Source organism: Equus asinus, unplaced genomic scaffold (assembly GCF_041296235.1).
Source record: "Equus asinus isolate D_3611 breed Donkey unplaced genomic scaffold, EquAss-T2T_v2 contig_193, whole genome shotgun sequence".
Classification (NCBI taxonomy): Eukaryota; Metazoa; Chordata; class Mammalia; order Perissodactyla; family Equidae; genus Equus; species Equus asinus.
In genome coordinates this window covers 1,663,910-1,683,870 of record NW_027224842.1, presented here as the reverse complement: position 1 = coordinate 1,683,870, position 19,961 = coordinate 1,663,910, and the positions used below count along the sequence as shown (strand labels likewise).

The 19,961-nt window shown below is 38.8% G+C and overlaps 1 pseudogene; it reads right to left on the bottom strand.

Moving 5' to 3' along the window:
• LOC139043189 (sodium/hydrogen exchanger 9B2-like) overlaps window positions 1–19,961 on the bottom strand; it is a 64,430-nt pseudogene that overhangs the window by 30,707 nt on the left and 13,762 nt on the right.

Here is a 19,961-nt window from a genome sequence, read left to right as displayed (position 1 = left end):
ACATCTATCTGATTTTTGTTTTCAATTCACTTTGTATTCACTTGCTATTGCTTGATGATGAAAAATACTAAGGTGACAGGAAAAATTATGTACAAAAATGCAAATTCCATCTGGCACTCACACAATTCCCTATTTACCATCGCATAAGAGCTAATTGATGGTACAGAAACTCTCTGTAGCAAAGCATGTTATGTTTCTCATAAGGCTCTGTTGGTAGTAAAGTCTTAGTTTTGTCTGAAATTATCTTCATTTTCATTCTTAAGACAGAGTTTTTCTGCATATACAATTCTAGGTTGAGAGTTACTTTCTCTCAGGTCCTTGAAAATATTACTCTTTGGCTTTCTGGCTTTCATTGCTGCTTTTACGTCTAATTTCTGCTTTTTTAGGGAATTCTTTTTCTTTGGCTGTTTTTAAGATTTTTTCCTTTTCTTTGGTTTTCTGCAATTTCAGTTTGATGTATTTAGGTATGACTTCCTTTCGGTTTGCTTGGGATTTAAGTTTTTCACTAATTCTGGAAAATTCTCAGTCTTCATTTCTTCAAATATTTCCTCTTCTCCATTCTCTATTCTCTTTTTCTGGAACTAAGATCAGACAGTCATACTCTTCTCCATGTTGCTAGCCCTCATTTTCACATTTTCCATCTTTGTGTGAACTGCATTCTAGATAATCTCTTCAGATCTCTTACTAGTTCACCAATTCTCTTGTCACTTAACCCACTGCTTCATCTATCCACTGAGTTTTACATTTCAATTACTGTACTATATCTTTCATTTCTAGAAATTCGACTTGGTCGTTAGCAAAATGTTTGTTTATTTTTTAAAAATAGTTCCTTGTTTTGTACTTATATTTGCTATCTCCTCTTTAATTTCTTTACAGATACCAAAAATATTTTCTATTTTCTGATAATGCAAATTTTTGAAATCTCTGTTTCCTTGTGCATGTTGTGATCTTTTAAAATTTGTTGTGACAGTGACCTCTTCCTTGGAACTTTACCTTTGGGGATTGTTGGAGCCTTAGGTTGAATGTGAGTTTTCCTGGATCGGATCTGCATTTGCTTCTACCATGTGCTTAGAAGCTTCCAATCTGGGATCACTTTTAGATATATTTTCAGCTTGTGTTTTTTATGTGAATTTGGAGCACAGATCAGCATGGAGTTACACATTTTTAGTGGGACGCTCCTCTCCCCCAGCCAGCACCATAGTTGAGATAGGTGTGGGTGCAGGCCCCATCTGCAGCTGCCACGCTGGGCTCCAGCTTTGTGTGGGTGAGGGAGGATGAATGCTCCTGAGACTTCTGCCCACCTGGACCAGCTCCAGCGCAGCCCCCTATGCTCTCAGGGCCTCAGAATGACTCTCAAGCTCACAGGTGTTTTGCAGAAGCCTCCAGGGTGAAGGCCAGCTTGAGTGCATATTTATCTCCTCTGCTCAGTTTGGTTTTGGTGTCCAATGACTTCCTGTTTTCTTCACAGAAAAAAGGTACATTTAAAAAGACTTAAAATACTGTTTTCATCTTGGCATAAGTGAGAGAATTGTTCACTGAATCTTGTCTACCATACTGCTAGAGACTGAATCTAATGCCCCAGTTTTTACATCCTCACAGAATTCTTCCTGATTTTCTAGGCTTATGATGATGTTACAATGAAATAAATAACTTAAGGCCTTCAGTATTTTCCAGTTGGCTATAGGGGCTGAAATTTCTATACAGTATTGAAGGTATAATGGGAAAGTAGGAATTACCAGCTACTAAATTTTACTGTATCACAGCATGAACCTGATTTTATACTAAATTCAGCAAGGTAGTTTTCTACTTCAAGACCACTTTTAAAAAAAATCTCTAATTTTCCTTTCCTCTCCCATACTCAAAATTCAGTTCTAAATACACAGTAAATATATGTGTATAAGGTTTCTCTAAATCATCTTTAATTTAGTTAATAATTTACTTCTCATTTATGATTTTGGAAAATCATTTTTTCACATGTAAGATTGACTTCTTAAGACAAATACTTATGTATTCTGAATGGGCACAGGAAGGAGTATAGGAGAAAGCCCTCTTGTGAGCCTCAGGAACAGAAGTACAGAAAACAAGAGAAGAGGTGCTCACACACGTGAGTCCACTTCTCAGGCAGCTGATGGACAACGATTACAGAACTCAAAACAGTGAGTCTCCAGACCACATCGTTCATTTACACCTTTCCTATGTCAATCTGTATCAGTTTTCCTGTAAATGTTTTAACTAGAAATGTGCCATAATTTGAAGGGTAAAAGTTTAAAAAAATAATAAAAAGGACAGAAAAGGTATTAAATTATCTGTTGCCTTATGAACTAGTGTACATTTTGGAACCTGGTTTTCTCCATGTGTTTTAAATAAAGTTTGAGATTTTTTTCTCATGCTAGTTTAGAAAATTAACTAATTTCAGTAAAAACATATTCAGAGTCCAAAGTATAACATACCATTGTTCCAGTTGAGAATGGTAAAATGTCTTTCATTTTCATTTCGTGAGCTTCAGAGCGTACATACACACACAGGTACATTCACACACTTCTTTTTTGAACAAAAAACAGCATTACTGAATCTGAACATCCATTTATTAATCAAATTGATATCAGCTTAATGTTTGGCTGCCTCCAAAGACCAAATCCATTCCTAAAAGACAAATATACCCCAACTCTAACAATATCCAAAATTGTGCTGAGATAAATTCTCAAGGAAAAATCTTCCAAATATTTTGTTTTTTTAAAATTGAGATTCATAATAGTTTGCATCATTGTGAAATTTCAGTTGTACATTATTTCTTGTCTGTCACCACATAAGTGCTTCCCTTCATCTCGTGCCCACCCTCCAGCCCCCTTCCCCTGGTAACCACTGAACTATTTTCTTTGTCCGTGTGTTTGTTTATGTTCTGCATATAAGTGAAATCATATGGTGTTTGTCTTTCTTAGTCTGGCTTATTTCGCTTAGCAAATAATACCCTGCAGGTCCATCCATGTTGTTGCAAATGGGAAGATTTTGTCTTTTTATGGCTTAGTAGTATTCCATTGTATATATGTACCACATCTTCTTTATCCAGTCATTGGTCGTTGGGCACTTGGATTGTTTCCATGTTTGGCTATTGTGCATAGCGCTGCAATGAACACAGGGGTGCATATGTTACTTTGGATTGTTGATTTCAAGTTGTTTGGGTAGATACCCAGTAGTGGCATAGCTGGGTCACATGGTAGTTCTATTTTTAGTTTTTTGAGGAATCTCCATACTGTCTTGCATAGTGGCTGCACCAGTTTGCATTCCCGCCAGCAGTGGATGAGGGTTCCCTTTTCTCTACATCCTGTCCAACATTTGTTTTTGGTCTTGGCAATTACAGCCATTCTGACTGGTGTAAGGAGATATCTCATTGTAGTTTTGATTTGTATTTCCCTAACAATTAGTGATGTTGAGCGTCTTTTCACGTGCCTGTTGGCCATCTGTATATCTACCTTTGAAAATGTCTGTTCATATCCTCTGCCCACTTTTTGATCGGGTTGTTTTTTTTTTTTTGTTGAGGTGTGTGAGTTCTTTATGTACTTTGGATATCAACCCCTTGTTTGATAAATGATTTGCAAATATTTTCTCCTAGTTGGTGGGTTGTCTTTTCATTTTGTTGATGGTTTCCTTTGCTTTGTAGAAGCTTTTTAGTCTGATGTAGTCCCATTTGTTACCTTTTTCTTTTGTTCCCCTTACCCGAGTAGACACGGTATTCAAAAAGATGTGGCTAAGACCAAAGTCAAAGAGTGTACTGCCTGTTTTTTCTTGTAGGGGTTTTACGGTTTCAGTTCTTACATTCAAATCTTTAATCCATTTGGAGTTAATTTTTGTGTGTGGTGAAAGATAATGGTCTACTTTCATTCTCTTGCATGTAGCTGTCCAGTTTTCCCAACACCATTTATTGAAGAGACTTTCCTTTCTCCATTCTTTGCTCCTTTGTCAAAGATTAACTGTCCATAGATGTGTGGTTTTATTTCTGGGCTTTCAATTTTGATCCATTGATCTGTTTGTTTTGGTGCCACTACCACGCTGTTTTGATTACTGTAGCTTTGTAGTATGTTTTAAAGTCAGGGTTGTGATACCTCCAGCTTTGTTCTTTTTTCTCAGGATTGCTTTGGCTATTTGGGGTCTTTTGTTGTTTCATATAAATTTTTGAATTCTTTGTTCTATTTTTGTGAAGAATGTCATTGGGATTCTGATTGGGATTGCACTGAATCTGTAGATTGCTTTAGGTAGTATGGACATTTTGACTATGTTTCTTCTTCCAACCCATGTGCATGGAAAATCTTTCCATTTCTTTACATCTTCCTCAATTTCTTTCAGTAATGACTTATAGTTTTCAGTGTACACATCTTTCACCTACTTGGTTAAGTTTATTTCTAGGTATTTTATTCTTTTTCTTGCAGCTGTAAATGGGATTGTATTCTTGATTTCTTTTCCTGCTAGTTCATTGTTAGCGTATAGGAATGCAACTGATTTTTTAAAATTGATTTTGTACCCTGCAACTTTGCTGTAGTTGTTGATTATTTCTAGGAGTTTTCTGGTGGATTCTTTAGGGTTTTCTCTATATAGAATCACATCATCTACAAATAGTGAAAGTTTCACTTCTTCCTTTCCAATTTGGATTCCTTTTCTTTTTCTTGCCTAACTGCTCTGGCCAAAACCTCCAGTAATATGTGGAATAAGATTGGTGAGAGTGGGCACCATTGTCTCGTTCCTGTTCTCAGAGGAATGTCTTTCAGTTTTTCCCCATTGAGTATGATGTTGGCTGTGGGTTTGTCATATATGGCCTTTATTATGTTGAGGTACTTTCCTTTAATACCCATTTTATTGAGAGTTTTTATCATAAATGGATGTTGGCTCTTGTGAAATGCTTTCTCTGCATCTATTGAGATGATCATGTGATTTTTATTCCTCATTTTGTTAATGTGGTGTATCACACTGATTGATTCATGGATGTTGAAGCATCCCTGCGTCCCTGGAATGAATCCCACTTGATCATGGTGTATGATTCTTTTAATGTATTGCTGTATTCAGTTTGCCAATATTTTGTTGAGGATTTTTGCATCTAAGTTCATCAGTGATATTGGCATGTAGTTTTCCTTCTTCGTGTTGTCTTTGTCTGGTTTTGGTATCAGGGTAATGTTGGCCTCACAGAATGTGTTAGGAAATGTTCCCTCTTCTTCAATTTTTCAGAATAGTTTGAGGAGAATAGGTACTAAATCTTCTTTGAATGTTTGGTACAATTCTCCAGAGAAGCCATCTGGTCTTGGACTTTTGTTTTTTGGGAAGTTTATGATTACTCTTTCAAGCTCTGTACTTGTGATTGGTCTGTTCAGATTCTGTTTCTTATTGATTCAGTTTTGGGAGGTTATATGAGTATAGGAATCCATCCATTTCTTCTAGGTTATCAAATTTGTGGGCATACAGTTTTTCACAATAGTCTCTTATAATCCTTTGTATTTCTTCCGTATCTGTTGTAATTTCTCTTTCATTTCTAATTTTATTTATTTGAGCCTTCTCTCTTTTTTTCTTGTTGAGTCTGGCTAAGGTTCTGTCAATTTTGTTTATCTGCTCAAAGAACCAGCTGTTAGATTCATCAATCCTTTTTACTGCTTTTTTAGTCTATATTTCATTTATTTCTGCTTTGATGTTTATTATTTCCCTCCTTCTGCCGACTTTGGGCTTTATCTGTTCTTCTTTTTCTAGCTCTGTTAGCTGTATGTTAAGATTACTTATTTGAGATTTTTCTTGCTTGTTGAAGTGGGCCTGTGTTGCTATGAATTTCCCTCTCATGACTGCTTTTGCTGCATCCCATAAGAATTGGTATGTTGTATTTTCATTTTCATTTGTCTCCAGTTATTTTTTAATTTCCTCTTTGATTTCTTCAATGATCCAATGGTTGTTCAATAGCATGTCCACATATTTCCGACTTTCCCAGTTTTGTTCTTGTGGTTGATTTCTAGCTTCCTAGCATTGTGGTCAGAAAAGATGGTTGGGATGATTTCAATCTTCTTGAATTTATTGAGGCTGCCTTGCTATCCAACATATGGTCTATCTTTGAGAATGTTCCATGGGCACTTGAGAAGAACGTATATTCCGCTGTTTTTGGATGGAATGCTCTATATATGTCCATTAACTCCATCTGGTCAAGTGTTTCATTTAAATCTGCAATTTCCTTGTTGAATTTCTGTCTGGATGATCTGTCCCTTGAAGTAAGTGTGGTGCTGCGGTCCCCTACTGTGATTGTGTTGCTCTTAATTTCTCCCTGTAGGTCTGTTAATAATCGCTTTATGTACTTTGGTGACCCTGTGCTAGGTGCATATATATTAATAAGTGTTATGTCCTCTCGATGGAATTTCCCTTTTATCGTTAAATACTGCCCCTCCTTGTCTCTCATTGTCTTTTTTAACTTGAAGTCTGCCTTGTCTGATAAAAAGTATGGCAACCCCTGCTTTCTTTTGTTGGCCATTAGCTTGAAGTATTGTCTTCCATCCCTTCACTCTAAGCCTATGTTTGTCTTTGTAGCTGAGGTGCGTTTCCTGGAGGCAGCATATTGTTGGGTCTTGTTTTTTAATCCATCCAGCTACTCTATGTCTTTTGATTGGAGAGTTCAGTCTATTTACATTTAGAGAGATTATTGTTATATGAGGGCTTAATGCTGCCATTTTATCTCGTTTTCTAGTTGTTCTATGATTCCACTGTTTCTCTTCCTTTGCATTTCTGACTGCCATTTCATTTTGTTGGTTTTCCAAGAGGGATTTCTCAGTTCTCTCTCTTTGTGAATTGTGGTTTTGCTCTGATTTTTTTGTTTAGTGGTTACCGTGAGGATTGTATGAAAGATATTGGAGATGAGACAGTCCATTTTCTCATAGCCTCTTATCGCCATTAACCTAAGCAAGTTCTTTCCATTTCCTCTCCCTTTCTGGGTAATTGCTGTTACACAATGTTCTGTTTTTAATTTCCTGAGTTTGTGGCTAAGTTGAAGTGTTTATCATTGCTTCTGATGCTTTCTTTCCCTTTCTCTTTTAAGTTGTAATTGAGTCTTTACCTTCCTATTCTGGTAGAGAGCTGCAGGTTTCTGATCATGTCTGTCTATTTACCTTCTTGCTCAGAGCTTTGTAGACCTTCGCCTTTTTGTTGCCAGTGTGAGGGCATCTTTAATTATTTCTTGTAGGGGAGGTCTGGTGGCAGTGAACTCCCTCAGCTTTTGTTCATCCGGGAAAGCTTTCACTTCTCTATTGTATCTGAGGAAAAGTTTTGCTGGATAGAGTATTCTTGGCTGAAAGTTTTTGTCTTTCAGTATTTTGAATATATTATTCCATTCTCTCCTAGCCTGTGAGGTTTCTGCTGAGAAATCTGCTGAAAGCCTGACGGGGCTTCCTCTGTAGGTTATCTTCTTGTACCTTGCTGCTCCTAATATTCTTTGTTTATCCCAAACTTTTGCCGTTTTTACTATTATATGCCTTGGAGAGGGTCTTTTCACATTGATAAAGTTGCGCATACGATTAACTTCGTTTATCTGTAAATCTGAAACCATCCCCATGTTTGGGAAGTTCTCAGCAATTATTTCTTTGAATAAGCTCTCTGCTTCTTTCTCCCTCCCTTCTCCCTCTGGGATACCTATAATCCTTATGTTGCTTTACCTAATTGAGTCAGATATTTCTTGAAGAATTCCTTCATTTTGAAAAAATCTTACTTCTGTCTCCTCCTCCACCTGTAGAATTTTTACATTTTTATCCTCAAGAAGACTAATTCTTTCCTCCATAAGATCAATTCTGTTTCTTAATGATTCTAGATTATTATTTGTGTTTTTCATATCCAGAATTTCTGCTTGATTTTTTTTATAGTTTTAATCTCTTTGGTGAAGAGATCCATTTTGTTGCTGGGCTCCTTGAACTGTCTTTCTGTGTTTTCTTGTAAATCGTTGAGTTTCCTTATGATGGCTATTTTGAATTCTCGGTCATTTAGCTTGTATATTTCTGTATCTTCCATGTTGGTTTCTGGAGAATTGTCATTTTCCTCCTGGTCTGAATTGTTGCTGCAGTTTCTCATGGTGTTTGATGAACTAATCTTTTGTTGTGGCATTTGTGGTATTCTTAGGATGCAGATTCCCCCTGTTACCGCTAGCGGGGAGCAGGAGTAGTGTTTCTGGCCGTACCCCATCTGCTGGAAGCTGTGGGGGTATTATGGGTGCTTGCCCCAGCCTGGGATGCATTCAGGCACTTGTGTGGACTGTCCTTGTCAGGCGGGGCTTCCTCACTAGGCTAGGGCCACTCTTTGGTGCCTCAGGGGCACTCTGAGCTCCCCCTCTCCACCGGAAAGTGATCACCAGTGGGCTCAAAGCTTCCTCACCTATTCCCACAGCTGCCTGGGACATGTTCCCTCTTTGGGAGCACTCATGTGTGCCTGGAAGTGTTTGTCCCAGCACAAAAATCTGCTGAGGTCCCTTATGATCCACAGTCCATGGTGCTACTGAGCTTGGTGGGCAGGGCTTCCAGGCAGAGACCTGAGCTATGGCTGCTCCTTGACAGCCCTGGGGCATGGTGGGCTCCCCCTCCCCGCCAGGAAAGTAAGTGCATGTGGGTTCAAAGCTGCCACACCTATTCCCACAGTTGCCTGGACTGGTTACCTCTTTGGGAGCACAGCTGCACTGTGAGCATTCATGCACACCTGCGAAGTATTTGCCCCAGCTTGGAAATCTGCTGAGGTCCCTGTTTACGATCTGCAGTCCGTGGGGCTGCTGAGCTTGGTGGTCAGGGCTTCCCTGCTGGGACCTGGGCTATGGCTGCTCCTTTACCGCACAGGGGTGTGGTGGGCTCCCTCTCTCCGCTGGGAGATCAACCACGAGTGCAGGCTAAGGGTTACCGCCGCCTCCTCTTATGGTTGCCCTGCTGCGTGTTCCCACTTTCCAGGTGCTTGCACCAGGTTGGAGTGTTCGTGTTGCATGCACAGGGTTAGCGGGGAGAACAGGGTGTGCTCACCTGTCTCCATCACTTCCTGGGGGGCCAGTCCACCCACCCTCAGATTTATAGCTGCGTGTGTCTCTCAGGCATCCTGTTGTGCTGTGTGGGTTTCCTCTGTTGGTCAGTAAGTGTCCATTTAGTTATAACTCAAAAGGGAGAGCGAGGAAGGGACTAGCTCACTCAGCCATATTGCTGACGTCACTCCTCCCAAATGTTTTAAGTAATAGCAGCTCTATGGGAATAAATTGAATTGCAAACGAGGATTCTTCCTTATAAAATGATGTGACATTTGGAAGTGTAGCTGTGTTGGCTTAAACCTTAGTTGCATTACTTAACAGTAATAACAACCAACATTTATGTAATGCTTTTCTGTTTACAACTGATTTCTCAATCACTTTTCTCATTGGAGGTCTAACATAATCCTGTGAGATTACTCTGACGCAGAAGAGGAAAAGGTCCTTGATCTCTGCTCTTTTCCTCTTTCTGACAGCTGGAATGGTGGTGACCACAGTGCTCTTGGAAGCCCTCCATGTTGAAGATGGTGGAGCTTTTCAGCCTGGGCCCCTAGTGACTGTGTGGAATAAAGACACATACCATTGTGAATTGTTCACCCAGTAACTTTTTTTTTTCTTTTCAGAAGGGAAGCCCACCCGTTTCTACTCTCCCCTTTTTTTCTTTAAGATTTTATTTTTCCTTTTTCTCCCCAAAGCCTCCTGGTACATAGTTGTGTATTTTTAGTTGTAGGTCCTTCTAATTGTGGCATGTGGGACGCCGCTCAGTGTGGCTTGATGAGTGGTGCCATGTCTGCGCCCAGGATCTGAACTGGTGAAACCCTGGGCCACCAAAGTGGGGCTTGCCAACTTAACCTCTCGGCCATGGGGCCGACCCCTCTTTTTTTTTTAAATATGGTTTTAAGGTATCCTTTTTTTGGTGAGAAAGATTGGCCCTGAGCTACCATCTGTTGCCAATCTTCCTCTTTTTTCTTGTTTTTTTCCTCCTCAAAGCCCCAGTACGTAGTTGTATATCCTAGTTGAAGATCTTTCTAGTTCTGCTGTGTGGGACGCTGCCTCAGCATGGCTGGATGAGGGGTGCTACGTCTGCACCCACGATCCGAATGGTGAAACCCTGGGCTGCTGAAAGGGAGCATGTGAACTTAACCAGTACACCACCTGGCTGACCCCACCTAGTAGTTTTTATGTGTGAGAGAAATAAACTTCTTTTTGTCCTTTAAACCATATTATTTGAAATCTTTCATTATATGACAACTTCATCTTTTACCATCTTTCTGAATTCACCCGTACCATTTACATACCATTTGTTATCACTCTATCCAGTAAACCATGTGGAGGCAAGCAAATGTTTGTCTCAGTCTTTGCAAATGAGTTGATTCAGTTGGTGTTTCCTGCAGCCTTTTTTCACTGCTACTCAATAGGTTACTTCCTTCTGTTGGTTCATTTCCCTCTGTACCTTTGAGGTTCATAACTGTCTCCTCCTGTGTTTAAAGCAATTAAAAAAATACTTAAAACTGTATATTTGCTGTCCATTTTTATACTCACTGAGCCACCACATCACGAATAAAATTTCCATTATTAGAATTAAGGGTAACAGTTCATAGGGGAAATATACAGCTTCATTTCTAGCTAATCAGCTACTGCTTGGAACAAGAACTCTCTTAGGGGTGTTTACCACTGAGCCACTATTGTAGCATTATAAATGCCTGAGTCACATACAATGTCATTACATTTGCAATACTGTTTAAAAATTAGCCTATTTAAGATATGATTCAAAGCAATAGTTGGTAAATATATCAAAGTGGTTCAGAAAAAAAATAACTATCTGTGATGAAAAACAATTCACATTCATTCATCTACTTAAATTTAAGCAATAAAAACAGAGAGGGAAGAAACCAGAAGCATTCTAGGGTTTAGGCTGCGAACACAAAGCATTTCACAGGCTCTCTATTTCTGCAGTTTTATGTAGGGCTAGCTGCTAAAATGACTGGGAAAATTGGTAGTCACACCTACTGTACAAGCTTGGGGATTAAGAATGGGAGAATTGTTAACTGAGTGACAGAGAACAAAGAGGACACGTTGCTATCATAGATTTGGAAGTCCCTTCCTTAAGGAAATGGTTGAGACGGTCTACACTTGATCACAGATTTACCTGGGTTTCTTGATCCGTAGAGGCTATGTTATTCATCTCTGTGGATGGTGCCAAATCTTCATGTTCAATTGTCTTATCTTCATTCTCCATGATTGATAATTAAGAGTAAGATGATAGAGGGAAAAGGAACAAGATCTGTTCTGAAGGAGAAACAGTATAGATATAGAATAGCAATTTGGGATTTAAATAAATGAATCAGACAGCAATTTGAGCCATTTAAAGGAATGAATTGTACTTATTTTTCCCCTTAGAACTCTGAATGGCTAAGATATTTTAGATTATTCTTAACTTTCAATTGCTAATCTTTTCTTTGATTACAATATATTATCCTATTGCTTATCTACCTTTTTATCTCTCTTAAAAAAGCCCTTGTTGACCATCATATGTTCATGATTTCTCTCCCATCCTGTTTTTTGAGTTATACTTTACACATTCCAGGCAATATTACTGTTAAATTGTCCTCTGTAATGGGCCAACTTGATGAAGCAGGAAAGCTCCAGGTAATTTTCCAATGTTGATAGAGGAAATGAGTCACCAAAGAGAAATCTATGGACTCCATCATTTTCAGAGAAACCAGAGTCACTAATTCCTGCCCGGCTCTTATTTCTGAATTAAAGTAAAAAAATACAACATTGATTGAGTAGCCACAATGTCTTAGACACTATAAGTGCTATGGTAGTCTCCTGCTGGTTATTATGGGTAACTCAAAGATTGCCAAAACACATTCTTTGTTTTCCATAGGCTTATGGTATGCCAGGAAACATAAACTTATACCAAGTAACTAAAAACTTGTAGGGCAGACCTACAAGGTTGGCTTCGTAAACACCCACTTCAACCTTTTCTCCCCTGGCTGCCCAGGCTATAGAGGCTGAAAAGCCACATAATCCAATTCTTAGCCATGTTTGCAGCTAGAGGTAGCCATGTGTCCCAGCTCTATGTAATGAGACATAAGTGGGAGTCCCTGGGAAGGGCTTTCATTCCCAAATAATAAGGGAAGGACTTTTGAGAATCATACTGTTTACTTTTCACCTCTAACATTTCCCTTTCTCCTTCCTTGGATGTAGATACACTACCTGGGGGACAGCAGCCCTCTTTCCACCAAGAGAATAAAAAGCCTTATACCAAAGAGAGTACAGAAGTGGAGTGGGTTCCCTGATGACATCCTTGAGTTGCTGCATCAGTCTTGGGCTGCCAAGCTTTGAGGTAATGGTTTAAACCACTATTAGTCAAGTTTTCTTTTTACTAGTAACCAAAGTTATTCCTAATGCAACATGTATGATGAATATTATAGTAGAGGTACAAACTACAAACCTAGGTAGGACCAAAGGAAAAATTATGTAAGATAAGGGAAAATCTAATTCAACACATATTTAAGTGCCTAATATGTGCCAGGCACTATGCTAGGCCATAAAGACAAAGATTAATTAGACAGGACTCCTGCCTCAAGGAATCATTTTCTGTTTAACAAAGTGCCAAGATGTTTGAATTTAAAATTTCAAAGAAAATTATATCCTTTCCACCACGACCACCATCACCACCACCATTTTTCTTCCTTACAAAACACAGTGTTAGCCAGAAAGGCATCTCAAAGAACCTTCAGCTTGATTTTTATTATGTATAATAAACATATGCATATATGATGACATATTATATATATGTATATATAATTTTTTGAATTAAAAAACTTACTCCAAAATTTAGACTCATAATGAGAAAGAACAGCATTTTGACAGGAAAATGTTGGGCTCAGAAAACCCTTGTCTTAAGGGCATAGAAGCATGAAAGCCAGTGGGGTGTGAGGGAAACTTTGCTGCTCCCACTTTGCATGTAGGAGGAGGCTGAGAGTAACGGGGGAGGAGGGTAGAGATTTGGAATATCACGTCCAAAACCATGGGGCTTGGCCTTTACCCTCTGTAGAGAATGACCCTTCATCTCAGAGTAAGTGACCAGGTCTGCTGGCTCTGGAGTTGGACAAACCTGGGTCTGAAGTTCAGCTCCATCATATACCAAATCGCTTAGCCTCTTTCTAACTAATTCCTTATCTACAAAATGGAGACGAGTAGTTCCAACCATGCACACGATAAGCATCCAACAGTGTTGGTTATAAGCCACTCATATTCCTTCTCTCTAATTATCATAAATCTCTAAGAATCCTTCTGCTTTTCCTATTAACCTTGAAGAATTTATTACTTAAGCCCATTGATTTTCTTTGACCATATTTTTTACTTCTTTCTGTCAAGGCCAGCTTCTTGATTAGGTGGATGTAACACTCACCACTGTCATTTCTTCACCTTTTTCTTTAGTAGAATTACATAGAAACTCTTGGGCAGCGCCACTAGAACTACCTCCACCAAATTCTCAAAATCAGCCAATTATGCTACTTACGAAGAGTATTTTTAAACAGCCAACAAGTACAACTGATTATTTCTAGTAGAGATAAACTATTGACTAAAATGAAGCCTTTGAGAATTTATTTTATTAATGTTATTCTGGTCCTTTTTAACATAAATGATCAAAACTTGGTGTGTTGCACAGTATATGATATTTGTGGAAATACATAGTTTTGTGTTTCAAAAAAATTTCCCTATTCTCCCCTAAACTCCACCATGAATGCTAAACTACTTATCTGCAATCAGAGCAGTATTACAAAGAGGAAAGGTAAAATGAAATGCCAGTCTTTTAGTAAGTCCAGTAAAGCAACTTACAGCTGCTCAGCTTTGTTTATTCTCTGCTGTTTTCATTTCCAAAAGAACACGTAAGCTATCGTCAGAAACCCACTTAAATTTAGAAAAATCACAAAAATGTAACTTTTACTTAAAGCAACCGTGTTCATGGCATTTACTGTTCATAGTCATTGGATCTTAAAATTACAATAGTATATCACCTATTAAGAAAGCAGTTTTGGCAAAGAAATCAGAAAATATGCAGAAATGACTTTTTTTTAAAGACTGGCACCTGAGCTACCAACTGTTGCCAATCTTTTTTTTTTTTTTCTGCTTTTTAACTCCCCAGATTCCCCCCAGTATACAGTTGTATATTTTAGTTGTGGGTCCTTCTAGTTGCAGCATGTGGGACGCTGCCTCAGCGTGGCCTGATGAGCGGTGCCATGTCTGCACCCAGGATCTGAACCAGCGAAACCCTGGGCCGCCGAAGCAGAGCGTGTGAACTTAACCACTCGGCCACAGGGCTGGCCCCCAGAAATGACTTTTGAAGGGCCAAAAGAAATGTGATGAAATCCATTAAAAAGTAGAAAGTTTATACCCCTTACTCAGAGATAGGCTCTCCAGTCCTCATTCAGAGCCGATTAACTCTTATTTTGAAAACAACTCTAATGACTCTGCTCATCTGGTTTCCAAACCCTCAGAAGATAAGACGTTATAAATTAAAACAAACGAATGAAGAGATTGTAAAGAAGCAAACTGACAACAGCACGAGTGACAGCTGACAGTGAAAGAGATGGAAAAGAGCAATCTAGGTGTACAAAACGTGGGGATAAATGTCTTTTCCACAGGAGTATTTACAGTTTTGTCCTGCCAAGTGTCTCTTCCCCTCCTTTTTTGGCAACAGCACACTAATTTTCTCTTGTGGAATCCACAGCTCCCCTAGTCTCCATCCATGGTTCATGTGAGGCTCACGTCATCCTCACCTCCCCAACCCCCTACTGCACCAATGTTCCAGAGAGGGGGACAGGCCTAGACAATGAGGAGCTCCTTCCCTGGTCACACTGACTGTTCTAGGCATGAGCAAGTGACTCATACCTGGCTAATGAGAGTCAGCTTTATGGTGTTTCCTGGAATCACTGGGAAAGAGCTTGCTTTCTTTTAGAGTTGCTAAGCCCAGACTTGCTGTTGACAATCTTTGTGACATATAAGAAAAGCCTTCCAAAGAATGATCATAGAGCAAAGCAGATTCTGAATATGCAAAGAGAGAGAGAGAGAGAGAGCTCCAGATTAATACTCATATTGTTGGTACACCTAGAAGCAGCTCCTTTCAGTTAGGTGAGCCAATTAATTCCTCACCAGTTCGAGCTGGGTTCCTGTCACTTGCCACCAAATGCATCCTTCATAAGAACCTTCATACCTGAACTGCCCTGAAAGATCCCCAGTATTATAAGAGATGTTTAGAAAGGTGATTCTACATCTCCAAGAAAAAGAAAAGAAAAGAAAAGAAAATGATGTGGAGATATTTTCTGTTATTAAAGGCATTAAAATATATAATACAATTTAGAGATTTTCTTTAAAGAGAATGTTAAAATAAGCAAAAATCTGGTATTCAATAAAATAGGTGTCAGTTATCCAAAAAATAAATTTAAGTGAAATGCTCTTTCTTTAAACAATGTTGGTTAAATAAAATACTCTAGTTAATGGACCTTAATTATTTTTTCATTGTGTTCACGGAAGACTTTTGAAGTCCTCAGTCCCAGGGAAGTTTTAAGAGCTGTTAAGCATCTGAGATGCTGAGTATCTGGGATGGAAAAATGAAAAAGTGGGGAAATTCAGAGAAACTAGGTGGTTTCCAAGAAATTAAGAATCACAGGGTAATGGTATAAAAAAAGTTGGAAAGGTCTTTAGAAATATCCTAGTCTAATCTCTTTAACATTCAAATGAGAAAACTACTGCCTAGAGAAGCTAAGTAACTTTTTCAACTAATAGCCAATGTCAGCCAAGCCTCACAGTAAAACCGTGTAAAAACTTGTGAAATGAGTTGGTTCTTTAATCTGTATCATTGACTTCATGCATCTCTACCAAATCACTATATTATATTTTTACATTTTTGCTATAATATTTTATTTAAAATCCCACTCATATATACTCATAGTTAATTCTAAGTTTGAAAACACATTCCACAAGAAGTTTGAAAACATCTTCTACAAGCAAATACAAATATTTTTATTTTCTACCTTGTATTATGTTCAGCTTTACTCTTTCCCATTGTTAGAAATGTTAATAGAGTTTATTATGAATAAAAAATTGTACTAACCTAAATGGTTGTACAACATTGGTGACAAAATGAATGGAACAAGAACTTTTGTCCTATTCTCATGACAAATATTATTTACATATTCTCAATTAATAGTTAACTGGCTGACACCTTGCCACTTAACCATGTCTTAAGATTCTAAGAATTAAGGAGGTTTTCTTTTAAAAAAATCCAGTTAAGCTGAGAGGCTTTGAGAGATTTTTATCAGAAAATTACACTGAGAACTCGGAAGATATTTTAGATAAAAGCGCCTATACACAGAAACAAGTTTTTTTCTGCTTCTCCATCAAGGTAGTGCCTTATTCAGACTGATATCACAACCTGTACACTATATTAGGAAAAAAAACCTATCCTGCGTCAAATGGTGAAATTTTATAGATTTCATAAATTCAGTAAATAACATGAATTTAATCAAATTCTGTGACTCAAATACAGATTTCAATAGAAGAAGGAGGTTTGACCTGAGCCCAGGGACGTGGCTGCTAAGACCATCTGCCTGTCCACTTGCATGTAGGTCAGTAGGTCAGGTGTCACCTGCATACACACGCCAACGGCTGCTGACTCTCTAGCATTCTTAATATACAGAATTTCCTACAGGACTGACCCAAACACTTAGAAACAATCTTGGCTCAATTTGAGCTTTGCTTTCCAGTATTATGGATATATGCCACCAAAATCATAGAGCTGTGGACCTGAACAGTTTCCTTAGTCTTTCCTCCAAACCTGAGAGAAAACTGCACATCAAGAAGATGAGCAGTTCTGTATATGAGTATGGATGTAAATAGAGAAAAAAGGTCTGTTAATAGTAGTTGCCTTTGGGGTGGAAAATGGAATTGAAGAGGTTGAAATTTCATTTTCATTCTCTATATTTCTGTACTGTTAGGATTTTTACAAGAAGACTTTCTTACGCAATTTAAAATACATTGAAAAAATTTATGCAATTCTTAAAGCTTTAGAGAAAAGGAATACAGCTTTCCTTGGTAACACTATTTTTCAGAGATAGAATCTCGTCATTTGACTTTAGGTAACTTAATCCCACCCGCTACAATTTAAGGTCATTTTTGTTTTTGTGGTTAAGAAAATGGAGAACTGCCTAGAATCTTCTACAGCCGTTTTCAAATATTTCTTAAGCCAAAAATCTTTCACCAAATGAAACCTTTTCCTGAAACCCAACAAATGGGACAGAGAAAAGGTGGAGCTGAAGGAGCCTATCACTTGCCCTGCTCCTTCTGCCAAGTGAAGCACAATTAAAACCCTTTTGTAAACACGCTTTCACATAGAGGAGATGTTTGTTAAATCAGCCTTCTCTTTTTCAGGTTATCTTATTAATCTAAATGTTTAAAGGTGCTTTCTGCGGGCTGGCCTGGTGGCACAGTGGTTAAGTTCACACGTTCCACTTCGGTGGCCTAAAGTTCCCCAGTTCGGATCCCAGGTGCGGACCGACATGCCACTTGTCAAGCCATGCTGTGGCAGGCGTCCCACATATAAAGTAGAGGAAGATGGGCATGGATGTTAGCTCAGGGCCAGCCTTCCTCAGCAAAAAGAGGAGGACTGGAGGCAGATGTTAGCTCAGGGCTGATCTTCCTTAAAAAAAAAAAAAGTGCTTTCAGTAATATTTCAGAGGAAATAAAAGAACTATGATTTGCAAATGTCCAAAGGCTTACTGCTATCGACTGAATTACTGCTAAAAGATCATTACATGGATAAAGGCTGATTATTCCTGTTGTTTGTTGTCTGTGATATGGACTGTCCAACATTTACTGGGATGTTCTTATTGAGAATTTACATATATTGCTGGAGTACAATATGTGCTGTATTCGTACATTTGAAGGAGCATCTCCAGGACTGTTCATGAAGCCTTCTATAATGATTACAATGATAAACATCACCTACCTTCGGGGTTTATCCATTCACGTGTTGAAAGGGGGGGTTCTCAGTCTCACGCAGTACTTCTATATAGAACATACAGAAACCTTCCAGTTCCTGGGTCCTGCTAACCAACTCTGATCTAAGGCTCATTTTCCAAAAGGAGCACTGCCCAGCCGTGACGAATTCAGATCAAGTGAAGAGTAGGGCTTAAAATGTCCTTGATAAATAAGTACTGAAACGACTGAGAATGTTTTCCTGAACAAGAACGACCTCATCTGAAAGTGTTAGCGTGCCAACCACATGGGACCAAGTTATCAGAGAAAAACAACTGCTCTGCTGTTTGGTTAACTGATACAGACACGTAAAGTAAAACACTGTATAATGAGATATGAATGAAAGGAAATTATCCCTAGGTAAGAAAGGACCCAGTACTTGCTTTTCTCCTTTGTAATCTCTCTCCTCACCTAGGAAAAAAGCATTTAATTGAAAGTTTAAAATATTATTTCTAGGCCTACTACAATCAGAATCTCCAGAGACTGAACCCCCCAAGTGTGGCAGACAGGACTTACTAACTACCTAAAACCACTGCTCAGGCATGCCGGTGGGGCCCTCCTCCACCCCAAGGGGTAAATCACGACTGGGCTAAATCAATCTCTCTAACACCATTCCTCTCTGCCGGCTGGTGGTTCAGAGCTGAGCGTAATTCACTCTGTCCAATGAAGTTTGTGAGCAAGGCTATTGGAGGCCAGTGGGTAAGACTCCTAATAAAAAGACAGGGAAGCAAGAGAACCCTCTCCTCTTTGTGCCTTTAAATTGTGTGTGTGTGTGTGTGTGTGTGGAAATGGAGCTGTGGAGGGGCACTATGTTTCTTGGAACTCTAGCAGCCATCATTCACCCATGAAGAAAAAGGCAAGATTGGCTCATAGAAAGTGACCTAGAGCCTGATATCACTGGGGACCGAACAAACCCTGGACGCGCTTACCTTCAGACATCTTGTTGTGTGGGAAAAATTAAACCTGTATTTTTGAAAGTAATTTTGGCCAAATATCCTGTTACTTGCAGCCAAAAGCACCCTAACCAATCCAACAGGTGATTCTGACGCAGAGCCAGCTCTGAGAAGTTCTGATGAGGAGCAGTGATGAGGGACCTTTGGCTCACACATATCTATCTCCCTAGCTTCTTGACATGGTGCAAAATCTTCAGAGGACACACAACCAGAACACTGCCTTTGTATTGATATATCTCAACAAATAAACCGAAAATAACAATTTTAGTAGCTAAAGACCAATACCAAGGTTTTTAGGACCACCCTTTTAGTCAATAGAGATCATATACATTGTAAAGTTGTATATTTTCCCTCCCCATCCCTGAAGTTCATTTGTAATATTTGAATATCGAATTAAAAAAAATTGGGCTTATAAACATGTGATTGTTTTCTAAATTTCTACCCATGAAACAAACAAAACAGTAACACAACACCACTACCATCCCTGCCTGCACTTCCTTTTTGCTCTCTCTACTTGGTAAAATTCTATCAGTCATTCAACATTTAACTTACAAGTCACCTTCTCAATTAGTATTTCCTAACTCCACATAGACTAGCTCTGTCCCTCTTTCTTCTCTCTGAGGACTCACTCACTTATTTGACAAACATCTATTAAGCTCTTGCTATGTTCTAGTCCTTGTGCTGGGGATTCAAAAGTAAACAGTCTGACATAGTTCCTCTACTCAGAGGTTAAAACCTAATCAGAGAATGACAGATCATTCCTTAAGCAACCATAATAGAATGTAGTAAGTTTCAATTTGGGGCACATAAGACAGCAACCCCATCACTTCAAAATCAGTGACGTTCATCAGACTTTCACTGGATAAGATACCAAGATGACAGAGATGCAGTCTCTATTCTTTAAGGGAGGCACAGAGACTGATATGTGTTCATCAAACCAGTTTCCCCTGCTGCCTGCG